This window comes from Ambystoma mexicanum, chromosome 4q (genome assembly GCF_040938575.1).
Source record: "Ambystoma mexicanum isolate Mex_15411 chromosome 4q, UKY_AmexF1_1, whole genome shotgun sequence".
In the NCBI taxonomy this organism is placed as follows: Eukaryota; Metazoa; Chordata; class Amphibia; order Caudata; family Ambystomatidae; genus Ambystoma; species Ambystoma mexicanum.
Genome location: NC_090928.1, coordinates 433,551,501 through 433,574,019, shown reverse-complemented (window position 1 = coordinate 433,574,019; position 22,519 = coordinate 433,551,501). Strand labels below are relative to the sequence as shown.

Sequence of the window (22,519 nt, the reverse complement as noted above, 5' to 3'; positions counted from 1 at the left end):
ATCATATGAAGAAATCCTAAACAGTTCCAAGGTGTTTACCCTATGTTTCAGGAGATGATCAGGAGTATTTCAAATGTAGAAATGTGTTGCTCATTACATAAAATGCTAGGATTGTAAATGTTTTCTTCAATTTATTTAATTCTACAGGTAAAACAGTTGGACAAGGGGGCACCCAGATTTGAAGTAGGGACCTTTTTGATCTGCAGTGAAATGCTCTTCCCCTGAGCTATAGCCCCATTTCTGAAATGTTCACCTTTATTTATTCAGTAATATGTACAAAGTGGAAGCAACATGCAATCACCATCAAAGCAATGCATTTTCAGACACCAAACCCTCCTTATAAGTATAAGGGGTACAAAAGATGTCCTTTATCTGCCTTGGTAAAATACAGTGAGGTTTCCATTCCAAGAATTCATACATTTCGTATCACATGTAAATCTTGGAACATGGAAAATAAACTTTTGTCAAATGCACAAATTCTGCAAAACGTAACTGTTCCTCTACTGCATTTTGTTGATTTTGTGCTAAGAGCATAGCTAAACCCAATTGTTCATTGTTTTGTATATGAAATGATGATATATCTTAATGGTTCTTACAGTGCATTGGGTTAAAAAATACATTTTAACAGGATCTATTGAAGAGGGTATATGGTTATGAAACAGGAACTTCTTGAAAAGCACTCCTACGCTCTACCACTGAAATAAACCCTTGAATGCTGAAAACTGCTCTTTTTTAAAAAGGTGATAGAGTGGGTGACTGTATGGAACTTGTAGAACTAATGACATCAGTGCACTTCTGGTCAGCTGTACAAATTAATACATTTCATTAAAGGCATATTATTGGTTTCCACCACAGTTTTATAACATTCATATGAGCTTCCAATGGACTATTTCAAACTGATAATATCACCTGTAGAACTTGGGTGAATGTAAAACACAGCTTGTATCATATGAAGAAATCCTAAACAGTTTCATGGTGTTTACCCTATGTTTCAGGAGATGATCAGGAGTATTTCAAATGTAGAAATTTGTTGCTCATTACATAGAATGCTAAGATTGTAAATGTTTTCTTCAATGTATTTAATAAAAAAATATTTCTACAGGTAAAACAGTTGAACAAGGGGGCACCCAGATTTGAACTAGGGACCTCTTGATCTGCAGTCAAATGCTCTACCGCTGAGCTATACCCCCAGTTCTGAAAAGTTCACCTTTATTAATTCAGTAATATGTACAAAGTGCAAGCAACATGCAATCACCATCAAAGCAAAGCATTTTCAGCCACCAAAACCTCCTTATAAGTATATGGGGTGCAAAGGATGTCCTTTATCTGCCTTGGTAAAATACAGTGAGGTTTCCATTGCAAGAATTCATACATTTCGTATCACATGTAGATCTTGGAACATGGAAAAAAAACGTTTGTCAAATGAACAAATTCTGCAAAACGTAACTGCTTCTCTACTGCAGTTTGTTGATTTTGTGCTAAGAGTATAGTTAAACTCAATTGTTCATTGTTTTTTATATGAAATGATGATATATCCTATTGTTTCTTACAGTGCATTGGGTTGAAAAACATTTTAACAGGATCTATTGATGAGGGTATATGGTTATGAAACAGGGACTTCTTCAACTGTACTCCTATGCTCTACCACTGAGTTAAACCCTTGAATGCTGAAAACTGCCCTTTTTCTAAAAAGGTGATAGAGTGGGTAACTGTATGGAACTTGTAGAACTAATGCCATCAGTGCACTTCTGGTCAGCTGTACAAATTAATACATTTCATTAAGGGCATATTATTGGTTTCCACCACAGTTTTATAACATTCATGTGAGCTTCCAATGGACTATTTCAAACTGATAATATCACCAGTAGAACTTGGGTGAATGTCAAACACAGCTTGTATCATATGAAGAAATCCTAAACAGTTTCAAGGTGTTTACCCTATGTTTCAGGAGATGATCAGGAGTATTTCAAATGTAGAAATATGTTGCTCATTATATAAAATGCTAAGATTGTAAATGTTTTCTTCAATTTATTTAATAAAAAAAATATTTCTACACGTAAAACAGTTGAACAAGGGGGCATCCAGATTTGAACTAGGGACCTCTTGATCTGCAGTCAAATGCTCTACCACTGAGCTATACCCCCAGTTCTGAAAAGCTCACCTTTATTAATTCAGTAATATGTACAAAGTGCAAGCAACATGCAATCACCATCAAAGCAAAGCATTTTCAGCCACGAAAACATCCTTATAAGTATATGGGGTGTAAAGGATGTCATTTATCTGCCTTGGTAAAATACAGTGAGGTTTCCATTGCAAGAATTCATACATTTCGTATCACATGTAGATCTTGGAACATGGAAAAAAAAAACGTTTGTCAAATGCACAAATTCTGCAAAACGTAACTGCTTCTCTACTGCAGTTTGTTGATTTTGTGCTAAGAGTATAGTTAAACCCAATTGTTCATTGTTTTTTATATGAAATGATGTTATATCCTATTGTTTCTTACAGTGCATTGGGTTGAAAAACATTTTAACAGGATCTATTGATGAGGGTATATGGTTATGAAACAGGGACTTCTTGAACTGCACTTCTATGCTCTACCACTGAGTTAAACCCTTGAATGCTGAAAACTACCCTTTTTCTAAAAAGGTGATAGAGTGGGTAACTGTATGGAACTTGTAGAACTAATGACATCAGTGCACTTCTGGTCAGCTGTACAAATTAATTCATTTCATTAAGGGCATATTATTGGTTTCCACCACAGTTTTATAACATTCATGTGAGCTTCCAATGGACTATTTCAAACTGATAATATCACCAGTAGAACTTGGGTGAATGTCAAACACAGCTTGTATCATATGAAGAAATCCTAAACAGTTTCAAGGTGTTTACCCTATGTTTCAGGAGATGATCAGGAATATTTCAAATGTAGAAATGTGTTGCTCATTATATAAAATGCTAAGATTGTAAATGTTTTCTTCAATTTATTTAATAAAAAAAATATTTCTACAGGTAAAACAGTTGAACAAGGGGGCACCCAGATTTGAACTAGGGACCTCTTGAACTGCAGTCAAATGCTCTACCACTGAGCTATACCCCCAGTTCTGAAAAGTTCACCTTTATTAATTCAGTAATATGTACAAAGTGCAAGCAACATGCAATCACCATCAAAGCAAAGCATTTTCAGCCACCAAAACCTCCTTATAAGTATATGGGGTGCGAAGGATGTCCTTTATCTGCCTTGGTAAAATACAGTGAGGTTTCCATTGCAAGAATTCATACATTTCGTATCACATGTAGATCTTGGAACATGGAAAAAAAATCTTTTGTCAAATGCACAAATTCTGCAAAATGTAACTGCTTCTCTACTGCAGTTTGTTGATTTTGTGCTAAGAGCATAGTTAAACCCAATTGTTCATTGTTTTGTATATTAAATGATGATATATCTTATTGTTTCTTACAGTGCATTGGGTTGAAAAACATTTTAACAGGATCTATTGAAGAGGGTATATGGTTATTAAACAGGGACTTCTTGAACTGCATTCCTATGCTCTACCACTGAGTTAAACCCTTGAATGCTGAAAACTGCTCTTTTTTAAAAAGGTGATAGAGTGGGTGACTGTATGGAACTTGTAGAACTAATGACATCAGTGCACTTCTGGTCAGCTGTACAAATTAATACAGTTCATTAAGGGCATATTATTGGTTTCCACCACAGTTTTATAACATTCATATGAGCTTCCAATGGACTATTTCAAACTGATAATATCACCAGTAGAACTTGGGTGAATGTATAATACAGCTTGTATCATATGAAGAAATCCTAAACAGTTTCATGGTGTTTACCCTATGTTTCAGGAGATGGTCAGGAGTATTTCAAATGTAGAAATGTGTTGCTCATTACATAAAATGCTAACATTGTAAATGTTTTCTTCAATTTATGTATTACAAAAAAATTTCTACAGGTAAAACAGTTGAACAAGGAGCACACAGATTTGAACTAGGGACCTCTTGATCTGCACTCAAATGCTCTACCACTTAGCTATACTCCCAGTTCTGAAAAGTTCAACTTTATTAATTCAGTAATATGTACAAAGTGCAAGCAACATGCAATCACCATCAAAGCAATGCATTTTCAGCCACCAAACCCGCCTTATAAGTATAAGGGGTACAAAAATGTCCTTTATCTGCCTTGGTAAAATACAGTGAGGTTTCCATTGCAAGAATTCATACATTTCGAATCACATGTAGATCTTGGAACATGGAAAAAAAACGTTTGTCAAATGCACAAATTCTGCAAAACGTAACTGCTTCTCTACTGCAGTTTGTTGATTTTGTGCTAAGAGTATAGTTAAACCCAATTGTTCATTGTTTTTTATATGAAATGATGATATATCCTATGGTTTCTTACAGTGCATTGGGTTGAAAAACATTTTAACAGGATCTATTGATGAGGGTATATGGTTATGAAACAGGGACTTCTTGAACTGCACTCCTATGCTCTACCACTGAGTTAAACCCTTGAATGCTGAAAACTGCCCTTTTTCTAAAAAGGTGATAGAGTGGGTAACTGTATGGAACTTGTAGAACTAATGACATCAGTGCACTTCTGGTCAGCTGTACAAATTAATACATTTCATTAAGGGCATATTATTGGTTTCCACCACAGTTTTATAACATTCATGTGAGCTTCCAATGGACTATTTCAAACTGATAATATCACCAGTAGAACTTGGGTGAATGTCAAACACAGCTTGTATCATATGAAGAAATCCTAAACAGTTTCAAGGTGTTTACCCTATGTTTCAGGAGATGATCAGGAGTATTTCAAATGTAGAAATGTGTTGCTCATTACATAAAATGCTAGGATTGTAAATGTTTTCTTCAATTTATTTAATTCTACAGGTAAAACAGTTGGACAAGGGGGCACCCAGATTTGAAGTAGGGACCTTTTTGATCTGCAGTGAAATGCTCTTCCCCTGAGCTATAGCCCCATTTCTGAAATGTTCACCTTTATTTATTCAGTAATATGTACAAAGTGGAAGCAACATGCAATCACCATCAAAGCAATGCATTTTCAGACACCAAACCCTCCTTATAAGTATAAGGGGTACAAAAGATGTCCTTTATCTGCCTTGGTAAAATACAGTGAGGTTTCCATTCCAAGAATTCATACATTTCGTATCACATGTAAATCTTGGAACATGGAAAATAAACTTTTGTCAAATGCACAAATTCTGCAAAACGTAACTGTTCCTCTACTGCATTTTGTTGATTTTGTGCTAAGAGCATAGCTAAACCCAATTGTTCATTGTTTTGTATATGAAATGATGATATATCTTATTGGTTCTTACAGTGCATTGGGTTAAAAAATACATTTTAACAGGATCTATTGAAGAGGGTATATGGTTATGAAACAGGAACTTCTTGAAAAGCACTCCTACGCTCTACCACTGAAATAAACCCTTGAATGCTGAAAACTGCTCTTTTTTAAAAAGGTGATAGAGTGGGTGACTGTATGGAACTTGTAGAACTAATGACATCAGTGCACTTCTGGTCAGCTGTACAAATTAATACATTTCATTAAAGGCATATTATTGGTTTCCACCACAGTTTTATAACATTCATATGAGCTTCCAATGGACTATTTCAAACTGATAATATCACCAGTAGAACCTGGGTGAATGTAAAACACAGCTTGTATCATATGAAGAAATCCTAAACAGTTTCATGATGTTTACCCTATGTTTCAGGAGATGATCAGGAGTATTTCAAATGTAGAAATATGTTGCTCATTACATAGAATGCTAAGATTGTAAATGTTTTCTTCAATTTATTTAATAAAAAAATATTTCTACAGGTAAAACAGTTGAACAAGGGGGCACCCAGATTTGAACTAGGGACCTCTTGATCTGCAGTCAAATGCTCTACCACTGAGCTATACCCCCAGTTCTGAAAAGTTCACCTTTATTAATTCAGTAATATGTACAAAGTGCAAGCAACATGCAATCACCATCAAAGCAAAGCATTTTCAGCCACCAAAACCTCCTTATAAGTATATGGGGTGCAAAGGATGTCCTTTATCTGCCTTGGTAAAATACAGTGAGGTTTCCATTGAAAGAATTCATACATTTCGTATCACATGTAGATCTTGGAACATGGAAAAAAAACGTTTGTCAAATGAACACATTCTGCAAAACGTAACTGCTTCTCTACTGCAGTTTGTTGATTTTGTGCTAAGAGTATAGTTAAACTCAATTGTTCATTGTTTTTTTATATGAAATGATGATATATCCTATTGTTTCTTACAGTGCATTGGGTTGAAAAACATTTTAACAGGATCTATTGATGAGGGTATATGGTTATGAAACAGGGACTTCTTCAACTGTACTCCTATGCTCTACCACTGAGTTAAACCCTTGAATGCTGAAAACTGCCCTTTTTCTAAAAAGGTGATAGAGTGGGTAACTGTATGGAACTTGTAGAACTAATGACATCAGTGCACTTCTGGTCAGCTGTACAAATTAATACATTTCATTAAGGGCATATTATTGGTTTCCACCACAGTTTTATAACATTCATGTGAGCTTCCAATGGACTATTTCAAACTGATAATATCACCAGTAGAACTTGGGTGAATGTCAAACACAGCTTGTATCATATGAAGAAATCCTAAACAGTTTCAAGGTGTTTACCCTATGTTTCAGGAGATGATCAGGAGTATTTCAAATGTAGAAATGTGTTGCTCATTATATAAAATGCTAAGATTGTAAATGTTTTCTTCAATTTATTTAATAAAAAAAATATTTCTACAGGTAAAACAGTTGAACAAGGGGGCACCCAGATATGAACTAGGGACCTCTTGATCTGCAGTCAAATGCTCTACCACTGAGCTATACCCCCAGTTCTGAAAAGTTCACCTTTATTTATTCAGTAATATGTACAAAGTGCAAGCAACATGCAATCACCATCAAAGCAAAGCATTTTCAGCCACCAAAACCTCCTTATAAGTATATGGGGTGCGAAGGATGTCCTTTATCTGCCTTGGTAAAATACAGTGAGGTTTCCATTGCAAGAATTCATACATTTCGCATCACATGTAGCTCTTGGAACATGGAAAAAAAATCTTTTGTCAAATGCACTAATTCTGCAAAATGTAACTGCTTCTCTACTGCAGTTTGTTGATTTTGGGCTAAGAGCATAGTTAAACCCAATTGTTCATTGTTTTGTATATGAAATGATGATATATCTTATTGTTTCTTACAGTGCATTGGGTTGAAAAACATGTTAACAGGATCTATTGAAGAGGGTATATGGTTATGAAACAGGGACTTCTTGAACTGCATTCCTACGCTCTACCACTGAGTTAAACCCTTGAATGCTGAAAACTGCCCTTTTTTAAAAAGGTGATAGAGTGGGTGACTGTATGGAACTTGTAGAACTAATGACATCAGTGCACTTCTGGTCAGCTGTACAAATTAATACAGTTCATTAAGGGCAGATTATTGGTTTCCACCACAGTTTTGTAACATTCATATGAGCTTCCAATTGACTATTTCAAACTGATAATATCACCAGTAGAACTTGGGTGAATGTAAAACACAGCTTGTATCATATGAAGAAATCCTAAACAGTTTTGTGGTGTTTACCCTATGTTTCAGGAGATGATCAGGAGTATTTCAAATGTAGAAATATGTTGCTCATTACATAGAATGCTAAGATTGTAAATGTTTTCTTCAATTTATTTAATAAAAAAATATTTCTACAGGTAAAACAGTTCAACAATGGGGCACCCAGATTTGAACTAGGGACCTCTTGATCTGCAGTCAAATGCTCTACCACTGAGCTATACCCCCAGTTCTGAAAAGCTCACCTTTATTAATTCAGTAATATGTACAAAGTGCAAGCAACATGCAATCACCATCAAAGCAAAGCATTTTCAGCCACGAAAACATCCTTATAAGTATATGGGGTGTAAAGGATGTCCTTTATCTGCCTTGGTAAAATACAGTGAGGTTTCCATTGCAAGAATTCATACATTTCGTATCACATGTAGATCTTGGAACATGGAAAAAAAAACGTTTGTCAAATGCACAAATTCTGCAAAACGTAACTGCTTCTCTACTGCAGTTTGTTGATTTTGTGCTAAGAGTATAGTTAAACCCAATTGTTCATTGTTTTTTATATGAAATGATGTTATATCCTATTGTTTCTTACAGTGCATTGGGTTGAAAAACATTTTAACAGGATCTATTGATGAGGGTATATGGTTATGAAACAGGGACTTCTTGAACTGCACTTCTATGCTCTACCACTGAGTTAAACCCTTGAATGCTGAAAACTGCCCTTTTTCTAAAAAGGTGATAGAGTGGGTAACTGTATGGAACTTGTAGAACTAATGACATCAGTGCACTTCTGGTCAGCTGTACAAATTAATTCATTTCATTAAGGGCATATTATTGGTTTCCACCACAGTTTTATAACATTCATGTGAGCTTCCAATGGACTATTTCAAACTGATAATATCACCAGTAGAACTTGGGTGAATGTCAAACACAGCTTGTATCATATGAAGAAATCCTAAACAGTTTCAAGGTGTTTACCCTATGTTTCAGGAGATGAACAGGAGTATTTTAAATGTAGAAATGTGTTGCTCATTATATAAAATGCTAAGATTGTAAATGTTTTCTTCAATTTATTTAATAAAAAAAATATTTCTACAGGTAAAACAGTTGAACAAGGGGGCACCCATATTTGAACTAGGGACCTCTTGATCTGCAGTCAAATGCTCTACCACTGAGCTATACCCCCAGTTCTGAAATGTTCACCTTTATTAATTCAGTAATATGTACAATGTGCAAGCAACATGCATTCACCATCAAAGCAAAGCATTTTCAGCCACCAAAACCTCCTTATAAGTATATGGGGTGTAAAGGATGTCCTTTATCTGCCTTGGTAAAATACAGTGAGGTTTCCATTGCAAGAATTCATACATTTCGTAACACATGTAGATCTTGGAACATGGAAAAAAAACGTTTGTCAAATGCACAAATTCTGCAAAACGTAACTGCTTCTCTACTGCAGTTTGTTGATTTTGTGCTAAGAGTATAGTTAAACCCAATTGTTCATTGTTTTTTATATGAAATGATGATATATCCTATTATTTCTTACAGTGCATTGCGTTGAAAAACATTTTAACAGGATCGATTGATGAGGGTATATGGTTATGAAACAGGGACTTCTTGAACTGCACTTCTATGCTCTACCACTGAGTTAAACCCTTGAATGCTGAAAACTGGCCTTTTTCTAAAAAGGTGATAGAGTGGGTAACTGAATGGAACTTGTAGAACTAATGACATCAGTGCACTTCTGGTCAGCTGTACAAATTAATACATTTCATTAAGGGCATAATATTGGTTTCCACCACAGTTTTATAACATTCATGTGAGCTTCCAATGGACTATTTCAAACTGATAATATCACCAGTAGAACTTGGGTGAATGTCAAACACAGCTTGTATCATATGAAGAAATCCTAAACAGTTTCAAGGTGTTTACCCTATGTTTCAGGAGATGATCAGGAGTATTTCAAATGTAGAAATGTGTTGCTCATTATATAAAATGCTAAGATTGTAAATGTTTTCTTCAATTTATGTAATAAAAAAAATATTTCTACAGGTAAAACAGTTGAAAAAGGGGGCACCCAGATTTGAACTAGGGACCTCTTTAACTGCAGTCAAATGCTCTACCACTGAGCTATACCCCCAGTTCTGAAAAGTTCTTCTTTATTAATTCAGTAATATATACAAAGTGCAAGCAACATGCAATCACCATCGAAGCAAAGCATTGTCAGCCACCAAAACCTCCTTATAAGTATATGGGGTGCGAAGGATGTCCTTTATCTGCCTTGGTAAAATACAGTGAGGTTTCCATTGCAAGAATTCATACATTTCGTATCACATGTAGATCTTGGAACATGGAAAAAAAATATTTTGTCAAATGCACAAATTCTGCAAAATGTAACTGCTTCTCTACTGCAGTTTGTTGATTTTGTGCTAAGAGCATAGGTAAACCCAATTGTTCATTGTTTTGTATATGAAATGATGATATATCTTATTGTTTCTTACAGTGCATTGGGTTGAAAAACATTTTAACAGGATCTATTGAAGAGGGTATATGGTTATGAAACAGGGACTTCTTGAACTGCATTCCTACGCTCTACCACTGAGTTAAACCCTTGAATGCTGAAAACTGCCCTTTTTCTAAAATGGTGATAGAGTGGGTAACTGAATGGAACTTGTAGAACTAATGACATCAGTGCACTTCTGGTCAGCTGTACAAATTAATTCATTTCATTAAGGGCATATTATTGGTTTCCACCACAATTTTATAACATTCATGTGAGCTTCCAATGGACTATTTCAAACTGATAATATCACCAGTAGAACTTGGGTGAATGTAAAACACAGCTTGTATCATATGAAGAAATCCTAAACAGTTTCATGGTGTTTACCCTATGTTTCAGGAGATGATCAGGAGTATTTCAAATGTAGAAATATGTTGCTCATTACATAGAATGCTAAGATTGTAAATGTTTTCTTCAATTTATTTAATAAAAAATATTTCTACAGGTAAAACAGTTGAACAAGGGGGCACCCAGATTTGAACTAGGGACCTCTTGATCTGCAGTCGAATGCTCTACCACTGAGCTATACCCCCAGTTCTGAAAAGCTCACCTTTATTAATTCAGTAATATGTACAAAGTGCAAGCAACATGTAATCACCATCAAAGCAAAGCATTTTCAGCCACCAAAACCTCCTTATAAGTATATGGGGTGCAAAGGATGTCCTTTATCTGCCTTGGTAAACTACAGTGAGGTTTCCATTGCAAGAATTCATACATTTCGTATCACATGTAGATCTTGGAACATGGAAAAAAATCATTTGTCAAATGCACAAATTCTGCAAAACGTAACTGCTTCTCTACTGCAGTGTGTTGATTTTGTGCTAAGAGTATAGTTAAACCCAATTGTTCATTGTTTTTTTTATATGAAATGATGATATATCCTGTTGTTTCTTACAGTGCATTGGGTTGAAAAACATTTTAACAGGATCTATTGATGAGGGTATATGGTTATGAAACAGGGACTTCTTGAACAGCACTCCTATGCTCTACCACTGAGTTAAACCCTTGAATGCTGAAAACTGCCCTTTTTCTAAAAAGGTGATAGAGTGGGTAACTGTATGGAACTTGTAGAACTAATGACATCAGTGCACTTCTGGTCAGCTGTACAAATTAATACATTTCATTAAGGGCATATTATTGGTTTCCACCACAGTTTTATAACATTCATGTGAGCTTCCAATGGACTATTTCAAACTGATAATATCACCAGTAGAACTTGGGTGAATGTCAAACACAGCTTGTATCATATGAAGAAATCCTAAACAGTTTCAAGGTGTTTACCCTATGTTCAGGAGATGATCAGGAGTATTTCAAATGTAGAAATGTGTTGCTCATTATATAAAATGCTAAGATTGTAAATGTTTTCTTCAATTTATTTAATAAAAAAAATATTTCTACAGGTAAAACAGTTGAACAAGGGGGCACCCATATTTGAACTAGGGACCTCTTGATCTGCAGTCAAATGCTCTACCACTGAGCTATACCCCCAGTTCTGAAAAGTTCACCTTTATTAATTCAGTAATATGTACAAAGTGCAAGCAACATGCAATCACCATCAAAGCAAAGCATTTTCAGCCACCAAAACCTCCTTATAAGTATATGGGGTGCAATGGATGTCCTTTATCTGCCTTGGTAAAATACAGTGAGGTTTCCATTGCAAGAATTCATACATTTTGTATCACATGTAGCTCTTGGAACATGGAAAACAAATCTTTTGTCAAATGCACAAATTCTGCAAAGTGTAACTGCTTCTCTACTGCAGTTTGTTGATTTTGGGCTAAGAGCATAGTTAAACCCAATTGTTCATTGTTTTGTATATGAAATGATGATATATCTTATTGTTTCTTACAGTGCATTGGGTTGAAAAACATGTTAACAGGATCTATTGAAGAGGGTATATGGTTATGAAACAGGGACTTCTTGAACTGCATTCCTACGCTCTACCACTGAGTTAAACCCTTGAATGCTGAAAACTGCCCTTTTTTAAAAAGGTGATAGAGTGGGTGACTGTATGGAACTTGTAGAACTAATGACATCAGTGCACTTCTGGTCAGCTGTACAAATTAATACAGTTCATTAAGGGCATATTATTGGTTTCCACCACAGTTTTGTAACATTCATATGAGCTTCCAATGGACTATTTCAAACTGATAATATCACCAGTAGAACTTGGGTGAATGTAAAACACAGCTTGTATCATATGAAGAAATCCTAAACAGTTTCGTGGTGTTTACCCTATGTTTCAGGAGATGATCAGGAGTATTTCAAATGTAGAAATATGTTGCTCATTACATAGAATGCTAAGATTGTAAATGTTTTCTTCAATTTATTTAATAAAAAAATATTTCTACAGGTAAAACAGTTCAACAAGGGGGCACCCAGATTTGAACTAGGGACCTCTTGATCTGCAGTCAAATGCTCTACCACTGAGCTATACCCCCAGTTCTGAAAAGCTTACCTTTATTAATTCAGTAATATGTACAAAGTGCAAGCAACATGCAATCACCATCAAAGCAAAGCATTTTCAGCCACCAAAACATCCTTATAAGTATATGGGGTGTAAAGGATGTCCTTTATCTGACTTGGTAAAATACAGTGAGGTTTCCATTGCAAGAATTCATACATTTCGTATCACATGTAGATCTTGGAACATGAAAAAAAAAACGTTTGTCAAATGCACAAATTCTGCAAAACGTAACTGCTTCTCTACTGCAGTTTGTTGATTTTGTGCTAAGAGTATAGTTAAACCCAATTGTTCATTGTTTTTTATATGAAATGATGATATATCCTATTGTTTCTTACAGTGCATTGGGTTGAAAAACATTTTAACAGGATCTATTGATGAGGGTATATGGTTATGAAACAGGGACTTCTTGAACTGCACTTCTATGCTCTACCACTGAGTTAAACCCTTGAATGCTGAAAACTGCCCTTTTTCTAAAAAGGTGATAGAGTGGGTAACTGTATGGAACTTGTAGAACTAATGACATCAGTGCACTTCTGGTCAGCTGTACAAATTAATACATTTCATTAAGGGCATATTATTGGTTTCCACCACAGTTTTATAACATTCATGTGAGCTTCCAATGGACTATTTCAAACTGATAATATCACCAGTAGAACTTGGGTGAATGTCAAACACAGCTTGTATCATATGAAGAAATCCTAAACAGTTTCAAGGTGTTTACCCTATGTTTCAGGAGATGATCAGGAGTATTTTAAATGTAGAAATGTGTTGCTCATTATATAAAATGCTAAGATTGTAAATGTTTTCTTCAATTTATTTAATAAAAAAAATATTTCTACAGGTAAAACAGTTGAACAAGGGGGCACCCAGATTTGAACTAGGGACCTCTTGATCTGCAGTCAAATGCTCTACCACTGAGCTATACCCCCAGTTCTGAAAAGTTCACCTTTATTAATTCAGTAATATGTACAAAGTGCAAGCAACATGCATTCACCATCAAAGCAAAGCATTTTCAGCCACCAAAACCTCCTTATAAGTATATGGGGTGTAAAGGATGTCCTTTATCTGCCTTGGTAAAATACAGTGAGGTTTCCATTACAAGAATTCATACATTTCGTAACACATGTAGATCTTGGAACATGGAAAAAAAACGTTTGTCAAATGCACAAATTCTGCAAAACGTAACTGCTTCTCTACTGCAGTTTGTTGATTTTGTGCTAAGAGTATAGTTAAACCCAATTGTTCATTGTTTTTTATATGAAATGATGATATATCCTATTGTTTCTTACAGTGCATTGGGTTGAAAAACATTTTAACAGGATCGATTGATGAGGGTATATGGTTATGAAACAGGGACTTCTTGAACTGCACTTCTATGCTCTACCACTGAGTTAAACCCTTGAATGCTGAAAACTGCCCTTTTTCTAAAAAGGTGATAGAGTGGGTAACTGAATGGAACTTGTAGAACTAATGACATCAGTGCACTTCTGGTCAGCTGTACAAATTAATACATTTCATTAAGGGCATAATATTGGTTTCCACCACAGTTTTAAAACATTCATGTGAGCTTCCAATGGACTATTTCAAACTGATAATATCACCAGTAGAACTTGGGTGAATGTCAAACACAGCTTGTATCATATGAAGAAATCCTAAACAGTTTCAAGGTTTTTACCCTATGTTTCAGGAGATGATCAGGAGTATTTCAAATGTAGAAATGTGTTGCTCATTATATAAAATGCTAAGATTGTAAATATGTTCTTCAATTTATGTAATAAAAAAAATATTTCTAGAGGTAAAACAGTTGAACAAGGGGGCACCCAGATTTGAACTAAGGACCTCTTGAACTGCAGTCAAATGCTCTACCACTGAGCTATACCCCCAGTTCTGAAAAGTTCTCCTTTATTAATTCAGTAATATGTACAAAGTGCAAGCAACATGCAATCACCATCGAAGCAAAGCATTGTCAGCCACCAAAACCTCCTTATAAGTATATGGGGTGCGAAGGATGTCCTTTATCTGCCTTGGTAAAATACAGTGAGGTTTCCATTGCAAGAATTCATACATTTCGTATCACATGTAGATCTTGGAACATGGAAAAAAAATCTTTTGTCAAATGCACAAATTCTGCAAAATGTAACTGCTTCTCTACTGCAGTTTGTTGATTTTGTGCTAAGAGCATAGGTAAACCCAATTGTTCATTGTTTTGTATATGAAATGATGATATATCTTATTGTTTCTTACAGTGCATTGGGTTGAAAAACATTTTAACAGGATCTATTGAAGAGGGTATATGGTTATGAAACAGGGACTTCTTGAACTGCATTCCTACGCTCTACCACTGAGTTAAACCCTTGAATGCTGAAAACTGCCCTTTTTCTAAAAAGGTGATAGAGTGGGTAACTGAATGGAACTTGTAGAACTAATGACATCAGTGCACTTCTGGTCAGCTGTACAAATTAATTCATTTCATTAAGGGCATATTATTGGTTTCCACCACAGATTTATAACATTCATGTGAGCTTCCAATGGACTATTTCAAACTGATAATATCACCAGTAGAACTTGGGTGAATGTAAAACACAGCTTGTATCATATAAAGAAATCCTAAACAGTTTTGTGGTGTTTACCCTATGTTTCAGGAGATGATCAGGAGTATTTCAAATGTAGAAATATGTTGCTCATTACATAGAATGCTAAGATTGTAAATGTTTTCTTCAATTTATTTAATAAAAAAATATTTCTACAGGTAAAACAGTTCAACAATGGGGCACCCAGATTTGAACTAGGGACCTCTTGATCTGCAGTCAAATGCTCTACCACTGAGCTATACCCCCAGTTCTGAAAAGCTCACCTTTATTAATTCAGTAATATGTACAAAGTGCAAGCAACATGCAATCACCATCAAAGCAAAGCATTTTCAGCCACGAAAACATCCTTATAAGTATATGGGGTGTAAAGGATGTCCTTTATCTGCCTTGGTAAAATACAGTGAGGTTTCCATTGCAAGAATTCATACATTTCGTATCACATGTAGATCTTGGAACATGGAAAAAAAAAACGTTTGTCAAATGCACAAATTCTGCAAAACGTAACTGCTTCTCTACTGCAGTTTGTTGATTTTGTGCTAAGAGTATAGTTAAACCCAATTGTTCATTGTTTTTTATATGAAATGATGTTATATCCTATTGTTTCTTACAGTGCATTGGGTTGAAAAACATTTTAACAGGATCTATTGATGAGGGTATATGGTTATGAAACAGGGACTTCTTGAACTGCACTTCTATGCTCTACCACTGAGTTAAACCCTTGAATGCTGAAAACTACCCTTTTTCTAAAAAGGTGATAGAGTGGGTAACTGTATGGAACTTGTAGAACTAATGACATCAGTGCACTTCTGGTCAGCTGTACAAATTAATTCATTTCATTAAGGGCATATTATTGGTTTCCACCACAGTTTTATAACATTCATGTGAGCTTCCAATGGACTATTTCAAACTGATAATATCACCAGTAGAACTTGGGTGAATGATGTCAAACACAGCTTGTATCATATGAAGAAATCCTAAACAGTTTCAAGGTGTTTACCCTATGTTTCAGGAGATGATCAGGAGTATTTCAAATGTAGAAATGTGTTGCTCATTATATAAAATGCTAAGATTGTAAATGTTTTCTTCAATTTATTTAATAAAAAAAATATTTCTACAGGTAAAACAGTTGAACAAGGGGGCACCCAGATTTGAACTAGGGACCTCTTGAACTGCAGTCAAATGCTCTACCACTGAGCTATACCCCCAGTTCTGAAAAGTTCACCTTTATTAATTCAGTAATATGTACAAAGTGCAAGCAACATGCAATCACCATCAAAGCAAAGCATTTTCAGCCACCAAAACCTCCTTATAAGTATATGGGGTGCGAAGGATGTCCTTTATCTGCCTTGGTAAAATACAGTGAGGTTTCCATTGCAAGAATTCATACATTTCGTATCACATGTAGATCTTGGAACATGGAAAAAAAAAACGTTTGTCAAATGCACAAATTCTGCAAAACGTAACTGCTTCTCTACTGCAGTTTGTTGATTTTGTGCTAAGAGTATAGTTAAACCCAATTGTTCATTGTTTTTTATATGAAATGATGTTATATCCTATTGTTTCTTACAGTGCATTGGGTTGAAAAACATTTTAACAGGATCTATTGATGAGGGTATATGGTTATGAAACAGGGACTTCTTGAACTGCACTTCTATGCTCTACCACTGAGTTAAACCCTTGAATGCTGAAAACTACCCTTTTTCTAAAAAGGTGATAGAGTGGGTAACTGTATGGAACTTGTAGAACTAATGACATCAGTGCACTTCTGGTCAGCTGTACAAATTAATTCATTTCATTAAGGGCATATTATTGGTTTCCACCACAGTTTTATAACATTCATGTGAGCTTCCAATGGACTATTTCAAACTGATAATATCACCAGTAGAACTTGGGTGAATGTCAAACACAGCTTGTATCATATGAAGAAATCCTAAACAGTTTCAAGGTGTTTACCCTATGTTTCAGGAGATGATCAGGAGTATTTCAAATGTAGAAATGTGTTGCTCATTATATAAAATGCTAAGATTGTAAATGTTTTCTTCAATTTATTTAATAAAAAAAATATTTCTACAGGTAAAACAGTTGAACAAGGGGGCACCCAGATTTGAACTAGGGACCTCTTGAACTGCAGTCAAATGCTCTACCACTGAGCTATACCCCCAGTTCTGAAAAGTTCACCTTTATTAATTCAGTAATATGTACAAAGTGCAAGCAACATGCAATCACCATCAAAGCAAAGCATTTTCAGCCACCAAAACCTCCTTATAAGTATATGGGGTGCGAAGGATGTCCTTTATCTGCCTTGGTAAAATACAGTGAGGTTTCCATTGCAAGAATTCATACATTTCGTATCACATGTAGATCTTGGAACATGGAAAAAAAATCTTTTGTCAAATGCACAAATTCTGCAAAATGTAACTGCTTCTCTACTGCAGTTTGTTGATTTTGTGCTAAGAGCATAGTTAAACCCAATTGTTCATTGTTTTGTATATTAAATGATGATATATCTTATTGTTTCTTACAGTGCATTGGGTTGAAAAACATTTTAACAGGATCTATTGAAGAGGGTATATGGTTATGAAACAGGGACTTCTTGAACTGCATTCCTATGCTCTACCACTGAGTTAAACCCTTGAATGCTGAAAACTGCTCTTTTTTAAAAAGGTGATAGAGTGGGTGACTGTATGGAACTTGTAGAACTAATGACATCAGTGCACTTCTGGTCAGCTGTACAAATTAATACAGTTCATTAAGGGCATATTATTGGTTTCCACCACAGTTTTATAACATTCATATGAGCTTCCAATTGACTATTTCAAACTGATAATATCACCAGTAGAACTTGGGTGAATGTAAAATACAGCTTGTATCATAGGAAGAAATCCTAAACAGTTTCATGGTGTTTACCCTGTGTTTCAGGAGATGGTCAGGAGTATTTCAAATGTAGAAATGTGTTGCTCATTATATAAAATGCTAAGATTGTAAATGTTTTTTTCAATTTATTTAATAAAAAACATATTTCTACAGGTAAAACAGTTGAACAAGGGGGCACCCAGATTTGAACTGGGGACCTCTAGATCTGCAGTCAAATGCTCTACCACTGAGCTATACCCCCAGCTCTGAAAAGTTCACCTTTATTAATTCGGTAATATGTACAAAGTGCAAGCAACATGCAATCACCATCAAAGCAAAGCATTTTCAGCCACCAAAACCTCCTTATAAGTATATGGGGTGCGAAGGATGTCCTTTATCTGCCATGGTAAAATACAGTGAGGTTTCCATTGCAAGAATACATACATTTCGTATCACATGTAGATCTTGGAACATGGAAAAAAAATCTTTTGTCAAATGCACAAATTCTGCAAAATGTAACTGCTTCTCTACTGCAGTTTGTTGATTGTGTGCTAAGAGCATAGTTTAACCCAATTGTTCATTGTTTTTTATATGAAATGATGATATATCCTATTGTTTCTTACAGTGCATTGGGTTGAAAAACATTTTAACAGGATCTATTGATGAGGGTATATGGTTATGAAACAGGGACTTCTTGAACTGCACTCCTATGCTCTACCACTGAGTTAAACCCTTGAATGCTGAAAACTGCCCTTTTTGAAAAAGGTGTTAGAGTGGGTGACTGTATCGAACTTGTAGAACTAATGACATCAGTGCACTTCTGATCAGCTGTACAAATTAATACATTTCATTAAGTGCATATTATTGGTTTCCACCACAGTTTTATAACATTCATATGAGCTTCCAATTGACCATTTCAAACTGATAATATCACCAGTAGAACTTGGGTGAATGTAAAACACAGCTTGTATCATATGAAGAAATCCTAAACAGTTTCATGGTGTTTTCCCCTATGTTTCAGGAGATGATCAGGAGTATTTCAAATGTAGAAATGTGTTGCTCATTACATAAAATGCTAACATTGTAAATGTTTTCTTCAATTTATTTAATAAAAAACATTTCTACAGGTAAAACAGTTGAACAAGGGGCACCCAGATTTAAACTAGAGACCTCTTGATCTGCAGTCAAATGCTCTACCACTGAGCTATACCCCCAGTTCTGAAAAGTTCACCTTTATTAATTCAGTAATATGTATAAAGTGCAAGCAACATGCAATCACCATCAAAGCAATGCATTTTCAGCCACCAAACCCTCCTTTTAAGTATAAGGGGTACAAAAATGTCCTTTATCTGCCTTGGTAAAATACAGTGAGGTTTCCATTGCAAGAATTCATACATTTCGAATCACATGTAGATCTTGGAACATGGAAAGAAAACGTTTGTCAAATGCACAAATTCTGCAAAACGTAACTGCTTCTCTACTGCAGTTTGTTGATTTTGTGCTAAGAGTATAGTTAAACCCAATTGTTCATTGTTTTTTATATGAAATGATGATATATCCTATAGTTTCTTACAGTGCATTGGGTTGAAAAACATTTTAACAGGATCTATTGAAGAGGGTATATGGTTATGAAACAGGGACTTCTTGAACTGCACTCCTATGCTTTACCACTGAGTTAAACCCTTGAATGCTGAAAACTGCCCTTTTTTAAAAAGGTGATAGAGTGGGTAACTGTATGGAACTTGTAGAACTAATGACAACAGTGCACTTCTGGTCAGCTGTACAAATTAATACATTTCATTAATGGCATATTATTGGTTTCCACCACAGTTTTATAACATTCATATGAGCTTCCAATGGACTATTTCAAACTGATAATATCACCAGTAGAACTTGGGTGAATGTAAAACACAGCTTGTATCATATGAAGAAATCCTAAACAGTTTTAAGGTGTTTAACCTATGTTTAAGGAGATGATCAGGAGTATTTCAAATGTAGAAATGTGTTGCTCATTATATAAAATGCTAAGATTGTAAATGTTTTCTTCAATTTATTTAATAAAAAAAATATTTCTAAAGGTAAAACAGTTGAACAAGGGGGCACCCAGATTTGAACTAGGGACCTCTTGATCTGCAGTCTAATGCTCTACCACTGAGCTATACCCCTTGTTCTGAAACGTTCACCTTTATTAATTCAGTAATATGTACAAAGTGCAAGCAACATGCAATCACCATCAAAGCAAAGCGTTTTCAGCTACCAAACCCTCCTTATAAGTATATGGGGTGCGAAGGATGTCCTTTATCTGCCTTGGTAAAATGCAGTGAGGTTTCCATTGCAAGAATTCATACATTTCGCATCACATGTAGCTCTTGGAACATGCAAAAAAAATCTTTTGTCAAATGCAATAATTCTGCAATATGTAACTGCTTCTCTACTGCAGTTTGTTGATTTTGTGCTAAGAGCATAGTTAAACCCAACTGTTCATTGTTGTGTATATGAAATGATGATATATATTATTGTTTCTTACAGTGCATTGGGTTGAAAAACATGTTAACAGGATCTATTGAAGAGGGTATAAGGTTATGAAACAGGGACTTCTTGAACTGCATTCCTACGCTCTACCACTGAAATAAACCCTTGAATGCTGAAAACTGCCCTTTTTTAAAAAGGTGATAGAGTGGGTGACTGTATGGAACTTGTAGAACTAATGACATCAGTGAACTTCTGGTCAGCTGTACAAATTAATACATTTCATTAAAGGCATATTATTGGTTTCCACCACAGTTTTATAACATTCATATGAGCTTCCAATGGACTATTTCAAACTGATAATATCACCAGTAGAACTTGGGTGAATGTAAAACACAGCTTGTATCATATGAAGAAATCCTAAACAGTTTCATGGTGTTTACCCTATGTTTCAGGAGATGATCAGGAGTATTTCAAATGTAGAAATATGTTGCTCATTACATAGAATGCTAAGATTGTAAATGTTTTCTTCAATTTATTTAATAAAAAAATATTTCTACAGGTAAAACAGTTGAACAAGGGGGCACCCAGATTTGAACTAGGGACCTCTTGATCTGCAGTCAAATGCTCTACCACTGAGCTGTACCCCCAGTTCTGAAAAGTTCACCTTTATTAATTCAGTAATATGTACAAAGTGCAAGCAACATGCAATCACCATCAAAGCAAAGCATTTTCAGCCACCAAAACCTCCTTATAAGTATATGGGGTGCAAAGGATGTCCTTTATCTGCCTTGGTAAAATACAGTGAGGTTTCCATTGCAAGAATTCATACATTTCGTATCACATGTAGATCTTGGAACATGGAAAAAAAACGTTTGTCAAATGAACACATTCTGCAAAACGTAACTGCTTCTCTACTGCAGTTTGTTGATTTTGTGCTAAGAGTATAGTTAAACTCAATTGTTCATTGTTTTTTTATATGAAATGATGATATATCCTATTGTTTCTTACAGTGCATTGGGTTGAAAAACATTTTAACAGGATCTATTGATGAGGGTATATGGTTATGAAACAGGGACTTCTTCAACTGTACTCCTATGCTCTACCACTGAGTTAAACCCTTGAATGCTGAAAACTGCCCTTTTTCTAAAAAGGTGATAGAGTGGGTAACTGTATGGAACTTGTAGAACTAATGACATCAGTGCACTTCTGGTCAGCTGTACAAATTAATACATTTCATTAAGGGCATATTATTGGTTTCCACCACAGTTTTATAACATTCATGTGAGCTTTCAATGGACTATTTCAAACTGATAATATCACCAGTAGAACTTGGGTGAATGTCAAACACAGCTTGTATCATATGAAGAAATCCTAAACAGTTTCAAGGTGTTTACCCTATGTTTCAGGAGATGATCAGGAGTATTTCAAATGTAGAAATGTGTTGCTCATTATATAAAATGCTAAGATTGTAAATGTTTTCTTCAATTTATTTAATAAAAAAAATATTTCTACAGGTAAAATAGTTGAACAAGGGGGCACCCAGATATGAACTAGGGACCTCTTGATCTGCAGTCAAATGCTCTACCACTGAGCTATACCCCCAGTTCTGAAAAGTTCACCTTTATTTATTCAGTAATATGTACAAAGTGCAAGCAACATGCAATCACCATCAAAGCAAAGCATTTTCAGCCACCAAAACCTCCTTATAAGTATATGGGGTGTGAAGGATGTCCTTTATCTGCCTTGGTAAAATACAGTGAGGTTTCCATTGCAAGAATTCATACATTTCGCATCACATGTAGCTCTTGGAACATGGAAAAAAAATCTTTTGTCAAATGCACTAATTCTGCAAAATGTAACTGCTTCTCTACTGCAGTTTGTTGATTTTGGGCTAAGAGCATAGTTAAACCCAATTGTTCATTGTTTTGTATATGAAATGATGATATATCTT

At 35.1% G+C, this 22,519-nt stretch overlaps 16 non-coding genes across 16 annotated transcripts; all 16 read right to left on the bottom strand.

The window, feature by feature from the left end:
- Positions 1-1,118: 1,118 nt before the first annotated feature.
- TRNAC-GCA (transfer RNA cysteine (anticodon GCA)) lies at positions 1,119-1,190 on the bottom strand. The gene has a single exon. It is a non-coding gene; the product is annotated as a tRNA-Cys (tRNA).
- Positions 1,191-2,072: 882 nt separating this feature from the next.
- TRNAC-GCA (transfer RNA cysteine (anticodon GCA)) lies at positions 2,073-2,144 on the bottom strand. Its single transcript has one exon. It is a non-coding gene; the product is annotated as a tRNA-Cys (tRNA).
- Positions 2,145-3,028: 884 nt separating this feature from the next.
- Positions 3,029-3,100, bottom strand: TRNAC-GCA (transfer RNA cysteine (anticodon GCA)). Its single transcript has one exon. It is a non-coding gene; the product is annotated as a tRNA-Cys (tRNA).
- Positions 3,101-5,876: 2,776 nt separating this feature from the next.
- On the bottom strand, positions 5,877-5,948 carry TRNAC-GCA (transfer RNA cysteine (anticodon GCA)). The gene has a single exon. It is a non-coding gene; the product is annotated as a tRNA-Cys (tRNA).
- An 883-nt stretch (positions 5,949-6,831) lies between these two features.
- TRNAC-GCA (transfer RNA cysteine (anticodon GCA)) lies at positions 6,832-6,903 on the bottom strand. Its single transcript has one exon. It is a non-coding gene; the product is annotated as a tRNA-Cys (tRNA).
- An 881-nt stretch (positions 6,904-7,784) lies between these two features.
- TRNAC-GCA (transfer RNA cysteine (anticodon GCA)) lies at positions 7,785-7,857 on the bottom strand. Its single transcript has one exon. It is a non-coding gene; the product is annotated as a tRNA-Cys (tRNA).
- A 2,789-nt stretch (positions 7,858-10,646) lies between these two features.
- Positions 10,647-10,718, bottom strand: TRNAC-GCA (transfer RNA cysteine (anticodon GCA)). The gene has a single exon. It is a non-coding gene; the product is annotated as a tRNA-Cys (tRNA).
- Positions 10,719-12,554: 1,836 nt separating this feature from the next.
- TRNAC-GCA (transfer RNA cysteine (anticodon GCA)) lies at positions 12,555-12,626 on the bottom strand. Its single transcript has one exon. It is a non-coding gene; the product is annotated as a tRNA-Cys (tRNA).
- An 883-nt stretch (positions 12,627-13,509) lies between these two features.
- TRNAC-GCA (transfer RNA cysteine (anticodon GCA)) lies at positions 13,510-13,581 on the bottom strand. Its single transcript has one exon. It is a non-coding gene; the product is annotated as a tRNA-Cys (tRNA).
- An 882-nt stretch (positions 13,582-14,463) lies between these two features.
- TRNAC-GCA (transfer RNA cysteine (anticodon GCA)) lies at positions 14,464-14,535 on the bottom strand. The gene has a single exon. It is a non-coding gene; the product is annotated as a tRNA-Cys (tRNA).
- An 882-nt stretch (positions 14,536-15,417) lies between these two features.
- TRNAC-GCA (transfer RNA cysteine (anticodon GCA)) lies at positions 15,418-15,490 on the bottom strand. Its single transcript has one exon. It is a non-coding gene; the product is annotated as a tRNA-Cys (tRNA).
- Positions 15,491-16,376: 886 nt separating this feature from the next.
- Positions 16,377-16,448, bottom strand: TRNAC-GCA (transfer RNA cysteine (anticodon GCA)). The gene has a single exon. It is a non-coding gene; the product is annotated as a tRNA-Cys (tRNA).
- An 884-nt stretch (positions 16,449-17,332) lies between these two features.
- Positions 17,333-17,404, bottom strand: TRNAC-GCA (transfer RNA cysteine (anticodon GCA)). Its single transcript has one exon. It is a non-coding gene; the product is annotated as a tRNA-Cys (tRNA).
- An 882-nt stretch (positions 17,405-18,286) lies between these two features.
- On the bottom strand, positions 18,287-18,358 carry TRNAC-GCA (transfer RNA cysteine (anticodon GCA)). Its single transcript has one exon. It is a non-coding gene; the product is annotated as a tRNA-Cys (tRNA).
- Positions 18,359-21,143: 2,785 nt separating this feature from the next.
- On the bottom strand, positions 21,144-21,215 carry TRNAC-GCA (transfer RNA cysteine (anticodon GCA)). Its single transcript has one exon. It is a non-coding gene; the product is annotated as a tRNA-Cys (tRNA).
- Positions 21,216-22,098: 883 nt separating this feature from the next.
- Positions 22,099-22,170, bottom strand: TRNAC-GCA (transfer RNA cysteine (anticodon GCA)). The gene has a single exon. It is a non-coding gene; the product is annotated as a tRNA-Cys (tRNA).
- Positions 22,171-22,519: the final 349 nt, after the last annotated feature.